Source organism: Zeugodacus cucurbitae, chromosome 6, assembly GCF_028554725.1.
Source record: "Zeugodacus cucurbitae isolate PBARC_wt_2022May chromosome 6, idZeuCucr1.2, whole genome shotgun sequence".
Classification (NCBI taxonomy): Eukaryota; Metazoa; Arthropoda; class Insecta; order Diptera; family Tephritidae; genus Zeugodacus; species Zeugodacus cucurbitae.
The window spans coordinates 43,404,362-43,419,338 of NC_071671.1; the positions used below are offsets into that span (position 1 = coordinate 43,404,362).

Genomic DNA, 14,977 nt, shown 5'->3' on the forward strand with positions numbered 1-14,977 from the left:
CAAACAGCCAGCAAGCAAGCTAGCGAGCAAGCAAACAATTGAATAAACAATCGACGGAGACCCATGAAGAACCAATGCTGCCTTCGAGTGAGCGCTGTGTGCTCTGTAGAGAAGCGCTGCAATGAAGCGCGCTGCACTGTTGTGACAGCCAGCGGTAGGGAGCGCGAGGGAGTCTGTGTTGCCTGATGGTATGAACGAAACGGCAGATAAAACCTTAAAAGTGTGTCAAATGAAAATTATGGCCAGTTTATGCAAGCGCATAAATTATCTGCACCGGCAAATGGCTGAAGCTGGAGTTGAAGAAGCGGCGGCAAGCAGTTGAGGCAAGTCGGAGTGCTGAAGTGGGCACAGTGGTGGGAGTTTGTATTGTAGTAAGGTAAAAAGAAGATTATGCAAATTTTTGCTTTACAAATTTGTGGTATTAAAATATGTATATTTTAGAATTATTCTAGATTTTTTTAAGGTCTCAAAACTATAATTTATATAAATTACATAGTACACAAGATCCCTGCAGCACGGATATTTCAGAATGAAACTTTAGGTTCTGCTCTTTTGCTACGGAGACACCAGGACTAATCAATAGACTATATAACCCTCTGACCCTCTGACCCTCTGACCCTCTGACCCTCTGGCCATAATAGACCAAACAATGATGTTTGCAATAGAACGCACCCGTCGTGTGTTCGATTCTTCAGTTGCTATCACAACTTTAACGGCACTGCATTACCAACAGGGTTGATATACTTGTTGATATATCTTTGGGATAAGAAAAATTCATATTAACGTGATCGATTGTTGTTGAGCTTTATTTGCCGTTACATGTTTCAAGTATATTTTTGTGCTTTCGAAAACTGCTTCTAACAGGTTTCCACAGTTTCGAGTGTTCTTTATTCTCTATCGTTATATATTTGAGGTTCCAAAGAGTGACCTCAATCAGCTTGGTGTTAAAGACACTATATTTTTTCGAAAAAAAAAAGTTTTTCTGTAGATCTAACAAAAGATAACGTAGAGCGTTTAGATTATGCTTTAAATTTCATATTTCGGATCCATCGGTCAAATACACAAAACTCTTCCGGCAAATTGTGCTTTCACTTTTTTAAATCATTACGAATTATATTTAAATAAAATAGTTAAAATTTATTATCTTGAAATTTTAACCGAAAATCTTTGCTAAATGCCACTGTGCCCATGCTATTGGCTATATGATGAGATGTGATACGATGAGCGTGCTGATGCTTGGCTAAACAAGAGCAATATTTTTCATATTTGCTATTATTTTATTTGTCTGAAATATTTTTATATATATTTGCCTGCAACTTTTCTGCGAAGAAGCCAAGCTAATTACTTAATCAGCGCACAACGAAAAAAAAATAAATTTTTCGCAAGACGCGCAAATTTTAAAAAAGATTTTGAGATAAAATAATTAAATAAACTAAAAAGCAGTAATTATTAAATGAATAAAAAGATACAACGAGGTACAAAAAGAAAGAAAACCCGGCGTTGTGGTGAGTCCCAAAAATTTAAAAAATAAATGTGTTTTCAAACTTTTTTGGTTATGTTGCCACTTTGCATTGTCTCTGCAAAGCGTGTTGCAACGTCTGAAATACTAGAGAGCGAGTTAAGATGAATGAAAATACTTCACATACACAAACAACAGTTATGTGCATATAAATATTTGCAATTTGGAGTTGTCTTTCGACTTTTAATTAATTATGACAGCCGATGAACAGCAAGTGATGGCAAACTGGGAGGGATAAAAAGATGACAAACAATAAAAATTTCGACTGTAAAAAGTGAGCAAAAACAAAACTGAAACTGAAACTGTTAAAATAGCAATACTAAAATAAAGTAAGAGGAATTTCGATCCCTAGTCCACCATTGGGCCATCGCTTTCTGTCTACATCCGCGCGACTCCCTTCATATTTATTATAAAAAGTATTGTTATTTTCTTGTTTTCAAATTGATTTCTGCATTTAAACTTTTCATCATCATGTGCCGGTACCACATGTGCTTGCCAGCGCAATAAAAGCAATAACAACAACAACAATAGTAATAAAAATTTACCACTGCAAGCGATGAGCAAATAAACGAGAGGAAGCCAGCGCAAGGAATGTGTGTGTGAGTACTAAGACCACAAACAGGAATGTTTGGCTACAGGAAATCGACTCTATTTATTATTATACCACTGCGGCGGCGTGAATTTTGTTTGGTATCGTAAGGTTGGTTGAATTTTTACTCTTAAAAATCAATTTACAATTTCTAAAACTAATTTTCAACTAATATCTAAATATTTCCGACTTCTCTGCTCAAATATTAATGCATGCTTTATTTGGAATTGTGGCAAGTGTTGAAAACACAATAACCCACAAATAATTTAATTTTTCAATAGCACATTTTGCCTATGCCACAACAACAATTGCGAGCTTTTGAGTACAAATAATTGTTTCCATTATACAAAATCAATTTTGTTATTTGCCGTTTTTGTCTGCTTTTGAATGCATTAAAATAAATTTTCACTATTAATGGGCTTTAGCACCCACTGTGAGACCCCATTGTTAGGCCTTGTTTATGCAATTCCGCAACTTAATGCAGCATAATCATGCGTTTAATTGGCTTTTCAAATATCTGGATATATTGATTGTCTCTAAATGGTGAGTGTTTCGAATTAAAATGAGCATGTGTGTAATTAAATATAAGTCACGGTCGTGGTAATGGCTTAATTGAAAAATTCAATTTGGAATACATATTTATTAGCAAAGTTTTGTAACTAAATTTAGTAGGAATATGATCTTTTTATGCATAACATATTATATATTATATAGATAAAAATTGTATAATTATAATTAATTAGTGCAAAATACAATAATTTCTGTTAATCTTAAATATGTCATGATATTCAGTTTAAATTCATTTCAGTACAATCTCAGAAAATCAGGATGCCTTACATTTTTTAACAAGAATCTCTATGATCTCTTTTAAACTTCATGAATATAGTTTTCAATACAACTGTGAAAGACATGTTTCAGGGTGAGCCTGAATTCCTTCAGTGATTATTTAATTATAATGGCGATCCACGAACTCAAGGCTCATAGAACATAGTTGAATATGTTCCGTTTGCCAAACATCTTCTATACAGCTTTTACGTAATCTTTTTTTTTTTGGAAAAACCTCTATTAGAACTTCAATTCAAGACTTAACAAAACACGAAATATCTTGAGTTAATATCTTAGACAAGCTATCTCTCGTCTCTATAATGCGTAACCGCGATTTTAAGACATCTCGATGTTATCGTTAACAGAGAGGACTGAACTACGTGTGTGAGAAAATTCGTACAGATCCTGGTAACTCTCATTGAATTGCTTTATGTCTAACTTGTTATATACATATGTATATTGCGAGAAAGAGAAATATGTTTAGTTAGAAGTTTTATCAAAATTTCTTCTGCCAAAATAATGTATCTCCTTTATACAATTTCTCTAAAACTATTATAGTATTTTTATAATTCGAATACCGGTAGTATTGATATACAAAAAGCTAAGTACATCTATGTAATCAAGGTCTACAAAAAATATTCATAATATCTTAATTCTTCGAGATTTTATTTCATTGTTGTAGCAGTAAATAACATTTCAATAGGATCGAAGAATGTCCATGAGGAGACATTACTCGACTAAGTATAATCTATGCTCATTCCGATTACTTATGTTAGTTGTAGACTCTCTACATCGTCAAATATGTTTGTTTTTTCTTCAATTAATCTGTATTATTCAATCTGTAATATTATGCAATATATAGCCTAGGGGGATGGGGTCATATGTAGAAGTTCACGCAAGTGGGGGATGGAGTCATATTTATATAGAAGTTCACGCAAGTGAGGAAAGTTTCTGATTGCCATTCACTTGGGAGTGGCCAGGAACGATTCTTTTGCATATGACTCAAGCAGCTCACGACTTCCGGTTTTAGACCAAGTATCCCCTGGGTAGATAACAGACATCCGTTTGGAGGCGAGCTAAAGTGAGAAGGCGAAGCCCGCTTGTGCGGTTGTGCGTAGGGCTTGGGACCCACCACATAAAAAAATCTCCCCAATGAAAACAAACACCGAGCCTCGGATGAGAAACCCCCCTTTTGATGACGACCCCTGCAAACGTACTAAGGATCATGATTTGAGGGCATGCACCTGGAATGTCCGGACTCTTAATTGGGAAGGCGCCTCTGCCCAGCTGGTTGATGTCCTCATACAACTAAAGGCTGACATCACCGCCGTCCAAGAAGTGCGATGGACGGGACAAGGACGGAAGAAGGTGGGTCCTTGTGACATCTACTACAGCGGCCATATAAAGGAGCGCAAATTCGGTGTTGGATTTGTGGTGGGAGAGAGACTACGTCGCCGAGTCCTGGCATTCACCCCGGTGGATGAACGTCTTGCCACAATCCGCATCAAAGCGAGGTTCTTCAACATATCGCTGATTTGTGCACACGCCCCAACGGAAGAGAAGGACGATGTGACCAAAGATGCTTTCTATGAGCGCCTAGAACGCACATATGAGCGCTGCCCCCGCCACGATGTCAAATTCGTGCTTGGCGATTTTAACGCCAGGGTGGGTAAAGAAGGTGTCTTTGGCACAACAGTCGGAAAATTCAGCCTCCATGACGAAACATCGCCAAACGGCCTGAGGCTGATCGACTTCGCTGGGGCCCGAAATATGGTTGTCTGTAGTACCAGATTCCAGCATAAAAAAATTCATCAAGCAACGTGGCTGTCCCCTGATCGAAACACGCGCAATCAAATCGATCACGTTGTGATAGACGGAAGACATGTCTCCAGTGTTTTAGACGTGCGTACGCTCCGAGGACCAAACATTGGATCGGACCATTATCTAGTAGCAGCAAAGATACGCACTCGCCTCTGTGCAGCAAAGAACGCCCGACAACAAACACAAGGAAGGTTCGACGTCGAAAAGCTGCAATCACAACCGACAGCCGAACGATTTTCTACTCGACTTGCACTCCTGCTCTCTGAGAGCACTCATCAGCATCTCGATATAAGGGAGCTGTGGAACGGCATCTCAAACTCATTGCATACCGCTGCAGCCGAAACAATTGGTCTCCGGCAACGCCAAAAAACCAGTTGGTACGATGAGAATTGTCGTTCCGCAGTGGAGAGAAAACAGACTGCCTACCTCGCAACGTTGCGATCGACCACAACACGTTCGGGGTGGGATAGATATCGAGAACTGAAGAGGGAAGCGAGACGCATTTGCAGACTTAAAAAGAAAGAGGCGATTAACAGAAGGTTTCAAGACCGGAGCATTATCATGTAGGGACCTAGAAGGTAATCTGGTAACGGATGTCCAGAGCACACTGGGATTATGGAGGGAACACTTCTCCGACCTGCTCAATGGCAGTGAAAGTACAACACCAGGAGATGGCGAACCCGATTCCCCAATCGATGACGATGGAATAGATGTTCCATTACCCGACCATGAAGAAATTCGAATAGCAATTACCCGCTTGAAGAACAACAAAGCAGCGGGGGCCGATAGATTACCGGCAGAACTATTCAAATACGGTGGCGAAGAACTGATAAGGTGCATGCATCAGCTTCTTTGCAGAATATGGTCGGAAGAAAGCATGCCTGACGATTGGAATCTTAGTGTGCTCTGCCTAATCCATAAGAAGGGAGACCCCACAATCTGCGCCAACTACCGTGGTATAAGTCTCCTCAATATCGCATATAAGGTTTTGTCGAGCGTATTGTGTGAAAGACTAAAGCCCACCGTCAACGAACTGATTGGACCTTATCAGTGTGGCTTTAGACCTGGAAAATCCACAATGGACCAGATATTCACCATGCGCCAAATCTTGGAAAAGACCCGAGAGAGAAGAATCGATACTCACCATCTTTTTATCGATTTTAAAGCTGCCTTCGATAGCACGAAAAGGAGCTGCCTTTATGCCGCGATGTCTGAATTTGGTATCCCTGCAAAACTTATACGGCTATGTAAGCTGACGTTGAGCAACACCAAAAGCTCTGTCAGGATCGGGAAGGACCTCTCCGAGCCGTTCGATATCAAACGAGGCTTCAGACAGGGTAACTCACTATCGTGCGACTTCTTCAATCTATTGTTGGAAAAAATAATACGAGCTGCAGAACTAAATAGAGAGGGTACAATCTTCTACAAGAGTGTACAGCTCCTGGCGTATGCCGATGATATTGATATCATCGGAAGCAACAACCGCGCCGTTTGTTCTGCGTTTTCCAGACTAGATAAAGAAGCGAAGCGTATGGGTCTGGTGGTGAATGAGGATAAGACGAAATATCTCCTGTCATCAAACAAACAGTCAGCGCACTCGCGTCTTGGTTCCCACGTCACTGTTGACAGTCATAACCTTGAAGTTGTAGATAATTTCGTTTATCTGGGAACCAGCATTAACATCACCAACAATGTCAGCCTTGAAATCCAACGCAGAATCACTCTTGCAAACAGGTGCTACTTTGGACTGAGTAGGCAATTGAAAAGTAAAGTCCTCTCTCGACGAACCAAAATCAAACTCTATAAGTCGCTCATTATTCCCGTCCTCATGTATGGCGCTGAAGCGTGGACGGTGACAACATCCGATGAGACGACTCTTGGGGTTTTCGAGAGAAAGGTTTTGCGCAAGATTTATGGTCCTCTAAACATTGGCAACGGCGAATACCGCAGACGATGGAACGATGAGCTGTACGATTTATACGACGACATTGACATAGTTCAGCGAATAAAAAGACAGCGGCTACGCTGGCTAGGTCATGTTGTACGGATGGAAGAAAACACTCCAGGAAGCCGCGGAAGAGGACGACCTCCACTCCGGTGGAAAGACCAAGTGCAAAGTGACCTGGCTTCACTTGGTGTTTCCAGTTGGCGCCAAAAAGCAAAAAGGAGGAATGAGTGGCGCGCTCTGGTGGATTCGGCTATAATCGCTTAAAGCGGTTCCTACGCCAAATATATATATATATATATAGCCTTTCAATATCGTAAAATTTGATTTAAGAAAACGATGTCAAATATGATTTTAGTTTGCTAAATTATACAGCCGAACTCGTTATTTGCATTTGCAAGTATCTTAAGTACCCATACAAAGAAGTTTTTATGTCCGCGTATCTATGTTTATCTATAGATATTTATTCTTACGAGCACAAACGTATTTATACTCTGAGAATCATTCACTTCAAATACTAACTCACAACAATTTAATAATCACTACTTCCGCTTACATTGATCTTAATTTTATGTAGGAAATTAATTAAAAATAAATTTGATATTCTCCTAGCATTAAAAACCACTTAAGCGCTTTAAACACTTACACACACGTGCATAAACAGTTACAGATACTTTTAAGATTGCTACTAGATAAGTGCGTTCAATTTATAGTATAAGCTTGTAAGCATCTGGGTGTATATATATATACATATATGTATTTATTTAAGTGCATACGTGTACGTATGTGTATGCATGTGTTCGCATAATTGCTACAATTTTATGAGCTATTTGCAGTGGTGGTAAAAGCGAAGTAGTCACTTGCCCTCTTCCCCCCTTCCAGACTAACTCATATGTAGTTCTAAGCGCAGTTGTAAATATGGCTGGTTGGTTGGGATAGTAACGAGTCGCCGATCAAAGACGAAATCCGGTAAAAGCGGCAGAACAAATAGACATTAACACAGATAATAGAATGTTACAGATGAAAGATGCTCCCGGCTGCAGGTGTACGGCGGCGTGCGCACATGAATCTAGAATTTTATGTTTATACTTTTCATTGTTATTGTTGTTGTTGGTAATGTTTACAATGCGGCATGTGAAAATAGGTATGTAAGGTGGCAGCCAGTGAAGTGAAAATTGTAGAGGAAACTCGTAAAGTAGTTAGTTGTGAGGCTGTATGCTTCTTTCTTCACTACTTTTTTCCCCGCTTGTAGAAGCTTCGGTTATTGGAATGCAATAGAACTTCATTGCATTGTGTTGCATGATGATTGGCAACTTTAGCTACGCGTGTGTATGTTCTTGTTGTTGTAGTTGTAGTGTTATTGCAGTTTATATATGTATGTATATATGTATTATTATCGAAGACTTGCTTGTAATAGCTGCTGGCTGAGTCGTTATACTATTGTTGTTGTTATTGTTTCTTAGATGCATTGCTCGCTACTTAAAGCAATAATTAGAACGTTTTCCAAGAATGATGCTGCACAAAAGGCATACAAAACTGGCACACACACTCAAACATACTTACATACGCGCATATACGTATACATGCATGGCCGCACTGGACAATTGATATCGCTCTACGCGTTCGAGCAATTGATTGCTGATGCTTTGGCTATAACAGCTTGCTTTAAGCCGTTGTTGTTATTGTTGTTGCACCAGCTGTAGTTGTATTCTATCGGAGCTTAAATGGCATGACAGAACAAAAGCAAGTCGCTGCAGCAGTCAATAGAAAGCAGCACAACAACAATGCAGTTGCAAAATGGAAATTGAATGATTGTGGAAAAGCGAGCAAAAATTGAAACAACAACAAAGAAGAAGAAAAAAAGTTTAAGAAAAAGTAAATTCCAACAAATCCATGTGTAGAAGAGAAGTGAAGACTCATTTTTGTTTAGCAATTTCATGACATGGACACATACATACAGACATATATACATACATACAGACATATATGTGCATTCAACATTGTATATGTATATATGTATATACGTGCGCTCCATTGACACTATTTAAGCGCGGTGCTAAGTAAATAATAAATATGTTTTCTTGTCAATTATTTTCAAAGCGAAATAAGAGCATTCTAGCTGCAGGCAAAAGAAATATGCACACGCACACATGCTCAGACATATGGATGAAGCACTTAAATACATCAATTCATGGTAAAATTAAAAAGTTAACTCTAGAATGCGCTCTTGTTCTTGTTGTTATTATTTTTTGCCTGACTTACGCTTGTCAGCAGCGGAACTAGTTATGCTGGAGTGAACTGCAAATTGTCAAATGTATGTACATATACAAACCGCAAGCACATGTGTGAACAACAACAAATGAAACAGTGCAGCAATTCGTAATTACAAAAACACACATGCATACATACAAAAAAGCACAACGGCAGAGGAAGTTGCCAGAGTCCAAGAACTAGCGTCGCAAATAGAGAACTGGAAAAGGGTGCAAATACTCACAAACAGCAATAACAGAATTGCAAAATAAATAATCAGAACATTGCGAAAAAACACACACACCAAATAAGAAGTTAAAGAAAAAGCAATATCACAACAACAACTACTGCACCCATCATTGCTGATAGCCGCACAGTTCATCGCTGCTAACTCACTTCTGTTGCCACCTCACTTCTGCCGCCACTTCATTTCTGTTTCTGCTATTATTTCTGTTTCTGTTGCTGTTGCTACACTGAGTTGTTGTTGCGCCCAAGTGCCCACTCTTAACTAGTAGTCGTAATAAGTGAAAGAAGAATGAAATGAAAACTTGTCTTTAATTAAAATATACAACAGGAAAACAAACTGAAAATGCGTAAGCGGCAACAACAATGCAGTGCAATGCAATGCTGGAGCAATGCCAAGTACGGTGGTGGCAACAGCAGCAGCAATGCAACTGAAAGAATGCTGGCGAAATGAGCAAAAGCAAGCGGCAAACAAATGGCAACTTTTTTATAGCGAAAATTAGTTGCAGAAGTTGATTGCCGATTGGTAGCAAACGGAAAATGTTGAGTAAGTGGCTGTGAGTGGGAAAAATCCGTCCAATAAATATTTTATACAAACCTCTTGAGCGGGATAAGAGGAATAAAAGCGTTAGTGCTAATAAGAAGAGTAAAGCAAAATACTAGATCATTAGCATGTCATACATTTTGTGTTATATAGTGTAATCTTTATTCTAAAATCGAAGAATATAAGCGGGGCGTTTTTTAGACACCTGAGTGAATATTATCAAAATTTCCAAAAATTTCAAATTTTTAAAACAGGACTGAGTCATTTCATAACCTTGTTCGGCAGAATTATTGCACCCAATATCCTAGGTCAAAGATTGACAATGTATAAAAATGGAATTACGTAAATAACTATATTTAATTTCTTACAAATATTAATTATAGTATATATAATTAAGCTGTACATTAAGTAAAGTAAGCTAAAGTAATTCAACATTAAGCAATGTAATTCCATATAAAATAAAGAAATAAAAATTTATGGACTAAGCTTGTAACAAAACTAAACCAAACGTGATTTGTTATGAGCACAACAGCACAAGTTGAACGAGTTAAAATGCAGAAAATTGTGCTGCGGTCACTAGTTCACAGCCGACATAAGACTTCCTTATACTCATATATGTATATATGAGTGGACGTATATACAAAGTATATGGATTATTAGTGCAGCTAACGTCAACGTACAAATATTTCTGCTATTTATAGGGGGATATGTGTGTGAGTATTATCTATATATATTTATTAAAGCTTTGTGTGCACTTGATTGTAGCAACAGTATCTTATTTATGCAAGTGAACATTAGGATGGTTCCAAAATCTATAAAAAGTGGTAATTAATTTTCTAACACGTAATTGGGATAGTTGGAACTACTATAGTCTAGGACATCACATTTAAAACAATTTTAGACGGTTGAATATTACTGACCATGAGTATAATCCAGATTTGTTGATGAAATCTTTAACTTGAAGCTGTATGGATGAAGGCAAGGTGAAAACATTTAGAACCTCTCTTCTCGACTGTTCGTAGACTGAAGTAAAACCTTCTCGGTAGTAATATTTTCGGAATGGAAATTAGTCGTCTCAACAAATTTGTCGATATAAGGATTCATAAGGGTATTTATGGTCCGTACTTAGGAGGACAAATAACCTATTTTATTCCAGGGTTCCTTAGCATCTCGTTTACACTTAAGTACCACTCTAATATAAATATTTATGTCAATACTTTACTTAATGTAAAAAACCGTAAAGGAAGACTTTATTGAAGGCCACCTGCACACTGCCCTACCTCTTTTTAATGCTCTTTATTTACAAATCGCTTGCAATATCTCGCTATTGGTGTACCACCCACTCCCCCGCTGAGGAACCACACAAATTTTAGTGCGAATGGGCGAACGAAGAAAAATAAACTGCAAGCAAGAAACTAAAGCACTTTTAAAAGAAAAATTAAATACAAGAAACGTGCAATAACTAAAAATAGAGCACCAGCATATGGCTGCTGCACGACCAGAAATATTGGTCAATGTTAATTGAATGCTGTTTGTTGTCGCTGTTGCGCATGCGTATGCGCCTGGCGGAATGGGTTGTTGCCAGTGGTTTGCTCATTTCGTTAAATAAAGTATTCTTTTTTTCGCAATTTATTTCAAACACATAACATCTTTTTCGCAATTAAAGGAGTTAGAACTTTACTGTAGTTGTTTGTTGTTCTTGTTTATATTCTTGTTAAAATAAAACAAAACATAAAAGCGCTAATGTTTCTGTATTTATGACCTTGTGTTCTGCATTAAATTAATTGGCTCGAGTATTTTATGTGAGTATTAATTAGGCGCTCTGCTAAGCGTATAAATCATATTTATGCACACAATTATAAGCATAATAAAAAGAGAGCAATAACTGTGCTGCCGGTATTGTAGTGGCACATCAAAAGGCACTTGCCAGGCAAGTCGTGTTAATAAGTTGGAACGAAAGTTATAGCAGAGCTGGATTTTGCGCAAAGTCAGCAAGTGCCGTTTGCTTTAAGAACTAGCATTCAATTTGCACACATGAGTGATAAAAAACTGATTTTCGTCGAAGAAGCTTTAATATCTATTTGGTAGACGTTTAGTGATTGATTGCAATACAAGGGTCATGGCAAAGGGTTAAATAAGCGATATAAATTAATAATTTACAACTTTATTTCTTTGAATTGCAATTCTTTGTTAATTCTTGCCAATAAGCAGCTGCAGCTTACATTTTTAGAGTTGCCACATACATTTAGCAAATTAAATTTTTTAGCTTAGAACAGAACGAATAAACTAAAAATGTGGTCTTATAGCAAGCATTATTATATTGGGAAACTGTAGAAGCAAAGAAGAAGAAGAATATCTATATCAAATATTCAGATAAATTTATTATTTATTAAATATTCAGATACATTTAGAACTCGTTATTTGACGAATTTGTAATTATCTCTACTGCGAATATCCTCTATTCCCGTTACAATACTTTTAAAGTTTACGAAAGTTCAATTTTTTGCATTTTCATTTTAGAAAAATGGTGGATACAAATAATCTATATAAATAAAATAAAATCTTGTTAGTTACACCATTTATTACTCAATAACAATTGGACTGATTTTGATAATTTGTGCTTTATTGAATTTGACTCTGTTTTGAATGCCAATTCCATATAATAGAATTATATAGAGAAAATTAACTTAAAGAAGCTTAGAAATTCTAAGATGTGAGGAAAATTTTTAAATCAATTGGACTCAGTTGCAGACCTTGAATCGAATAACTCCGATAAGGTCTGAATTTGAAAAATTTTGTTAAATTGCCCGCGATATAATTGTGATCTGATTTTTTTATTACATTAAACTAAGCCGTCTCTCTCTCATTTAAAAGTGCTTTTTATCAATTATACTGGGCATAAGATTTATCGAAGCATTAAGATAAGTAAGTCTACTTTTTTTCTAGACTGTTTTTCTTTTTATTATCACGGGACATTAATCGGAAAGTCACTTAAAAGTACATAATTTGTAACTATTCAGAGAGCAATAATAAAAAATATATATTTTATGTAGGAAAACTGGCTCACTTATAAAAAGACTTATTATTGGTTAAATTCTTTTAAAAAATAATACTTATTTTTATTTTTATCAAATGCAAAATTTACGGAGTAATTTACCGAACAAAAATTATTTATTTATTAAAAGAACTAATAATAATTTGTTTAAAATAAAATTATTTGAAATATTTTATATTAAATACACTTTTTTGGTATTACATTAGATAGTTAAAAAAATAGGCTTAATTTTTTTTAACTTTCTAATTTGTTATAAACCTACTACCACAAAAAAACACACAATTCACTAACAAGTCACTACTATATATTACTACTACTAATAGAGCCTAAAGTGATTTCTATACAATCATAAAATACAGTAAATCATTTTAATAAAATAGAATCAGAGGTTTTTATTTTATTATTTTTTATAATAATGCCCTTTTCAAATATTTTGCTCACACAGAATTTTCACAATTTAATTGGCAGTTTGTGCTGCAACACTCTAATTGACTTCAAAATGCATTTTTTATATGCAGATTAAAAATATTTTCCTCAATTAAATGGCAATATATACCATATACATATGTATATATGTTTGTATGTATGTATATATTTTTGTGCTAACTAACTTTGACGTTCATAAAATATTTTATAGAAATAAACGGATAGCAAAGTTACGCATCGGTTTTTGTTATTTAAAGAAAGCATTACTTCAATATTATTTTAGATTAACATTTTTAGTTGTTATCCTTGTATAATCCGTTGGCAAATATTTTTGTTGCAACAAGCCAACAGCAGCAGCAGTGGCAGCGGCGGTGGCAACAATAACAAAAGCACAAAAATTGTTTGCAACAAAAAAAAAAAAAAAACACAACAAAAAATAGTAAACAATAACAACAACGTATTGAAAGCATAAAATCAACATTTGCAACTACAACTACAACAAATTGTTGTATAAATTTTTGCAACTATTGTTGTTGTTGTGGTTATAGTTGTTTTTTATTTGCGCTGCTTGCTGCATTGTTGGCATAGCAGCTGCTCTATGCTCTGGTAGTATTCAACGCCATGCCGGGAAGGTGCGTGGGTTGTGGGTGGTGGTGGGGTACGCGGAATGAAGCTTTCAGCTGCGGCACAACTCACCTGTTGCTTGCTGCGTTGGACGCACAAAATGCTCGTGCACTTAGCCAAGTTATTTGCTGATGATTTTTATTGCAATTGTTGTTGTTGTTTTCTGCGGAAAGCACTTTGGAATTTGTCTTTCGCTTCAAGTTTATCTTTATTTATTTTATTTTATTTTTCTAGAATTTATGCAAAATTTTTGTTATTGTTGTTATTATTTTTTTATTTATATGCTGTCTGGCGTGAGCTGAGTTATCGCAGCAAGGATAACAAGGAAAGCGAATTTCTTTGTATAAACAGCACACAGCGAGTATCTTCAGTTCTTCGGCACTGCGAGCAAATTCGTAAGTCACTTTCAACTTTGTTATTTTTGTTGTAGGGTTTACCTTAGCTCAGCTTCTAATTAGTGTGCGTAAAAAGGTTCTCGAAAAAAATTGATAACCTTTACGATTCGTTGGAGCTCAATTTTCGTTATTTCTCACAAACCAAAAAATTTTATGCGAAATAATTAGATTTTTAAATTTTCGATTTTATGGAAAAAATGCACTAAAAACTCACTTTTTATCAACACTGTCATCAACAATTAATCAACAAGTTCGTTTGCTAAATTGCAAGTATGCTTTACAGTTATTAAGGCACTATATCCTTGCGTTTGTGTTTGAGACGGTCACTCAGTTATTACTTGCGGATGCCGCATTTTCCGTAAACAAGTACCAACCGCTTTCAGCGAATAAGACAAACTGATTCGTGTGCTTCGTTTGGCTTAAAAGACTTTTAACCACATTAAAGTTGTTTCGTCGATATGCAACGGACCAAGACGCTGGCGCCGACGTCGTCCAAACAGCAAACAACAAAACGTCCGCAAGACGATCGGTGGCAGCCCACAACAACAACAGCCGCTCCAAAGCTGGCTTTGACTCTGCAAGACAATATCTTTTACAGCTAGCGTGTCAGGTTAGCCATAGCGCTGTGGCTATGTGTAGCGCCAAAAGAAGCATTCAGAAAATTGTAACTAAGAATCAAACCAAAGCGAGCACGAAAGTACAAAATAGTCGAGTACAAGAAGAGTAAAACGTCAAGCAAAA

At 36.6% G+C, this 14,977-nt stretch overlaps 1 protein-coding gene across 3 annotated transcripts in view; it reads right to left on the reverse strand.

Annotated features, from left to right (window-relative positions):
- Positions 1-14,657, reverse strand: part of LOC105219471 (mucin-2) — a 98,023-nt gene extending 83,366 nt beyond the window's left edge. For 2 of the 3 annotated variants that reach the window (XM_029045073.2, XM_011195620.3), the window contains exon 1: positions 13,914-14,657. The gene's annotated coding sequence lies outside the window, so the exon portion shown is untranslated. The remainder of the gene's footprint in view (positions 1-13,913) is intronic. The other variant, XM_029045072.2, reaches the window with a different exon arrangement.
- Positions 14,658-14,977: the final 320 nt, after the last annotated feature.